The sequence below is a fragment of the Arachis ipaensis genome, chromosome B6 (genome assembly GCF_059453495.1).
Source record: "Arachis ipaensis isolate K30076 ecotype BB chromosome B6, ASM5945349v1, whole genome shotgun sequence".
NCBI lineage: Eukaryota > Viridiplantae > Streptophyta > Magnoliopsida > Fabales > Fabaceae > Arachis > Arachis ipaensis.
The window spans coordinates 80,488,211-80,493,302 of NC_142441.1; the positions used below are offsets into that span (position 1 = coordinate 80,488,211).

At 35.8% G+C, this 5,092-nt stretch overlaps 1 non-coding gene across 1 annotated transcript; it reads left to right on the top strand.

The window, feature by feature from the left end:
- Nucleotides 1–610: 610 nt before the first annotated feature.
- Nucleotides 611–718, top strand: LOC148561488 (small nucleolar RNA R71). The gene has a single exon (XR_015887339.1). It is a non-coding gene; the product is annotated as a small nucleolar RNA R71 (small nucleolar RNA).
- Nucleotides 719–5,092: the final 4,374 nt, after the last annotated feature.

Consider the following 5,092-nt stretch of genomic DNA (forward strand, 5'->3'; position numbering starts at 1 on the left):
AACTTACAGTGGCCTTAGATAGATCAGAGACTAGATTTGCTAAATTAGAAGCATTTTGTTCAGAGTTCTCTGTCTGTTGCTGAGTTGATGATGGAAAAGGCTTGCTATTGCTAAACCTGTTTCTTCCACCATTATTAAAGCCTTGTTGAGGCTTTTGATCCTTCCATGAGAAATTTGGATGATTTCTCCATGATGAGTTATAGGTGTTTCCATAAGGTTCACCTAAGTAGTTAACCTCTGTTATTGCAGGGTTCTCAGGATCATAAGCTTCTTCTTCAGAAGATGCCTCTTGAGTACTGTTGGATGCAGCTTGCATTCCATGCAGACTCTGAGAAATCATATTGACTTGCTGAGTCAATATTTTATTCTGAGCCAATATGGCATTCAGAGTATCAACCTCAAGAACTCCCTTCTTCATAGGCGTCCCATTATTCACAGGATTCCTTTCAGAAGTGTACATGAACTGGTTATTTGCAACCATGTCAATGAGTTCTTGAGCTTCTGCAGGCGTTTTCTTTAGGTGAATGGATCCACCTGCAGAAGTGTCCAGTGACATCTTTGATAGCTCAGATAAACCATCATAGAATATATCCAGGATGGTCCATTCTGAAAGCATGTCAGAAGGACACTTTTTGGTCAACTGTTTGTATCTTTCCCAAGCTTCATAGAGGGATTCACCTTCTTTCTGTCTGAAGGTTTGAACATCAGCTCTAAGCTTGCTCAGCTTTTGAGGAGGAAAGTACTTGGCTAAGAAAGCCGTGACCAGCTTATCCCAAGAGTTCAGGCTGTCTTTAGGTTGAGAATCCAACCATAATCTAACTCTGTCTCTTACAGCAAAGGGGAAAAGCATGAGCCTGTAGACTTCAGGATCTACTCCATTAGTCTTAACAGTATCACATATCTGCAAGAATTCAGTTAAGAACTGAAAAGGATCTTCAGATGGAAGTCCATGAAACTTGCAGTTCTGCTGCATCAGAGAAACTAATTGAGGTTTCAGCTCAAAGTTGTTTGCTCCAATGGCAGGAATGGAGATGCTTCTTCCATGTAAATTGGAATTAGGTGCAGTAAAGTCACCAAGCATCTTCCTTACATTATTATTATTTTCGGCTGCCATCTCCTCTGCCTGTTCGAAAATTTCTGAAAGGTTATCTCTGGATTGGTGTATTTTAGCTTCTCTTAATTTTCTCTTCAGAGTCCTTTCAGGTTCTGGATCTGCTTCCACAAGAATGCTCTTATCCTTGCTCCTGCTCATATGACAAAGAAGAAGGCACAGAAAAATAATAATAATAATAATAGAGATCCTTTATACCACAGTATAGGGATCCCTTTGTGAGTGGAAGAAAAGGGGGAGACAAAGAATGTAATATAAAGGAAGAAACACAACTGTGAGAATGGAAGAGATGTGAGATGAGATGTTAGGATATGAATGAATAAATAGAATAGGATGGGGGAGGTATAAATTTCGAAAATTATTTTGAAAAGGAGTTAGTGATTTTTGAAAATTGGTTTTTGAAAAAATGTTTAGTAATTTTTTTTTTCGAAAATTTTTTTTTTTGAAATCAAAAATAAAAATTAAAAATAATTAGTTAATTAAAAAGAAATTTTGAAAAAGGGGGAAGATATTTTCGAAAATAGAGAGAGAGAGTTAGTTAGGTAGTTTTGAAAAAGTTAAGAAACAAACAAAAAGTTAGTTAGTTAGTTGAAACAAATTTTGAAAAAGATAAGAAGTTAGGAGGTTAGAAAAGATATTTTGAAAAGATATTTTTGAAAAAGATAAGATGAGAAGATATTTTTGAAAAGATATGATAGAAATTAGTTTTTGAAAAAGATTTGATTTTTAAAATCACAATTAATGACTTGATTCATAAGAAATCACAAGATATGATTCTAGAACTCAAAGTTTGAATCTTTCTTAACAAGCAAGTAACAAACTTCAAATTTTTGAATCAAAACATTAATTGATTATGCTATTTTCGAAAATTTGTTATAAAAATAAGAAAAAGATTTTTGAAAAATATTTTTGGAATTTTCGAAAATAATTAAGAATTTTGAAAAAGATTTGATTTTTGAAAAAGATTTTGAAAAAGATAAGATTTTCAAATTGAAAATTTGATTTGACTCATGAAAAACAATTTGATTTTAAAAATTTTTGAAAAAGTCAATCCAAATTTTCGAATTTGATGAGAGAAAAAAAGGAAAGATATTTTTTTGATTTTTGAAATTTTTATGAAAAACATGAAAATTATGCAATGCATGAAATTTTTAGATCAAAACAATGAATGCATGCATGAATGATATGAATGTCAAGATGAACACCAAGAACACTATGAATGTCAAGATGAACATCAAGAACATAATTTTGAAAAATTTTTAATGCAAAGAAAACATGCAAGACACCAAACTTAGAATTCTTTAATGCTTACGCACGAAGAATTCAAGAATGCATATCATAAACATGAAAAGACACAAAACAAAAAATCATCAAGATCAAACAAGAAGACTTACCAAGAACAACTTGAAGATCATGAAGAACACTATGAATGCATGAATTTTCGAAAAATGCAAGATGCACATGCAATTGACACCAAACTTATAATATGACTCAAGACTCAAACAAGAAACATGAAATATTTTTTATTTTTATGATTTTCTAAATTTTTTTGTATTTTTCGAAAATTATATGAAAAAGGGAAAATTAAGGATTCCAAAATTTTTAATATGAATTCCAGGAATCTTACCATGTTAGTCTTAAAGCTCCAATCAAAGGGTCTGGCATGGCTTAACAGCCAGCCAAGCTTTAACATATAATTACATGGGCTGGAGTGATTAGTTGAATACCAATCCCAAAGTAGTTTGGGTATGGCTTTACAGCCAGATATGATTCAACATATTTCATGAAACACTAGAATTCATTCTTAAAAATTTTGAAGCCATAGAATAATTTATTTTTGAAAACATTATTTTTAGTAAAAAAAATTTTTTTTTTCGAAAACAAGTGAGGAATTTTTGAAAGATTTTTGAAAAATTTTTGAAAAAAAAACAAAAAGAAAATTACCTAATCTGAGCAACAAGATGAACTGTCAGTTGTCCAAACTCAAACAATCCCCGGCAACGGCGCCAAAAACTTGGTGCTGTTGCCGGATCAAAAGGGAATCTGGCACTGATGTTACCGGACCAAAAGCTTGCCGAAAACTCAAACAATCCCCGGCAACGGCGCCAAAAACTTGGTGCACGAAATTGTGATCTCCAGGCTCGAACAAATCCTGGTAATGGCTCCAGAGCTTGGTGCTCTGATCTTAATTCATAATTGTCACAACTTCGATACAACTAACCAGCAAGTGCACTGGGTCGTCCAAGTAATACCTTACGTGAGTAAGGGTCGAATCCCGCGGAGATTGTTGGTATGAAGCAAGCTATGGTCATCTTGTAAATCTCAGTCAGGCGGATTTAAACATGATACTTTATTAGATTAAAATAAACAATAAAAGGGATAGAGATACTTATGTAGATTCATTGGCAGGAATTTCAGATAAGCGAATGGAGATGCTTTTCGTTCCTCTGAACCTCTGCTTTCCTGCTATCTTCATCCAATAAGTCTTACTCCTTTCCATGGCTGGCTTTATGTGATACATCACCACTGTCAATGGCTACTTTCGGTCATCTCTCGGGAAAATGATCCAATGCCCTGTCACGGCACGGCTAATCGTCTGGAGGCATCACCCTTGCCAATGGCTTCATCTTATCCTCTCAGTGAATAATATGCTCACGCACCCTGTCACGGCACGGCTATTCATCTGTCGGTTCTCGATCATGCTGGAATAGGATTTACTATCCTTTTGCGTCTGTCACTAACGCCCTACAATCGCGAGTTAGGAGCTCGTCACAGTCATTCATTCATTGAATCCTACTTGGAATACCACAGACAAGGTTTAGACCTTCCGGATTCTCTTGAATGCCGCCATCATTCTAGCTTACGCCACGAAGATCCTGGTTAGGAGATCTAAGAGATACTCATTGTAGCTTAATTCATGTAGAACAGAAGTGTTTGTCAGACACGCGTTCATAAAGGAGAAGGATGATGAGCGTCACACATAATCATCACCTTCATCACGTTCTTGGGTACGAATGGATATCTTAGAAGAGAAATAAGAAGAGTTGAATAGAAAACAGTAGTACTTTGCATTAATCTTTGAGGAACAGCAGAGCTCCACACCTTAATCTATGGAGTATAGAAACTCTACCGTATGAAAATACATAAGTGAAGGTCCAGGCATGGCCGAGATGGCCAGCCCCCTAAACGAGATCAATAGTCTCCTAAGATGAACAATGGAATAAAACTGAGACCAAAGATGGTCAAAAAGACTAGTAAAGGGTCCTATTTATAATAAACTAGCTACTAGGGTTTACATGAGTAAGTAATTGATGCATAAATCCACTTCCTGGGCCCACTTGGTGTGTGTTTGGGCTGAGCTTAAGTGTAGCACGTGCAGAGGCCATTTGTGGAGTTGAACGCCAGTTTCTGTGCCAGTTTGGGCGTTCAACTCTGGTTTTGGATCCTTTTCTGGCGCTGGACGCCAGATTTGGGCAGAAGGCTGGCGTTGAACACCAGTTTACGTCGTCAATTCTTGGCCAAAGTATGGACTATTATATATTTCTGGAAAGCCCTGGATGTCTACTTTCCAACGCAATTGAAATCGCGCCATTTCGAGTTCTGTAGCTCCAGAAAATCCACTTTGAGTGCAGGGAGGTCAGAATCCAACAGCATCAGCAGTGCTTTTTCAACCTCTGAATCTGATTTTTGCTCAAGTTCCTCAATTTCAGCCAGAAAATACCTGAAATCACAGAAAAACACACAAACTCATAGTAAAGTCCAGAAATGTGAATTTAACATAAAAACTAAGGAAAACATCCCTAAAAGTAACTAGATCCTACTAAAAACATACTAAAAACAATGTCAAAAAGCGTATAAATTATCCGCTCATCACAACACCAAACTTAAATTGTTGCTTGTCCCCAAGCAACTGAAAATAAAATAGGATAAAAAGAAGAGAATATACTATAAATTCCAAACTATCAATGAAACATTGCTCCA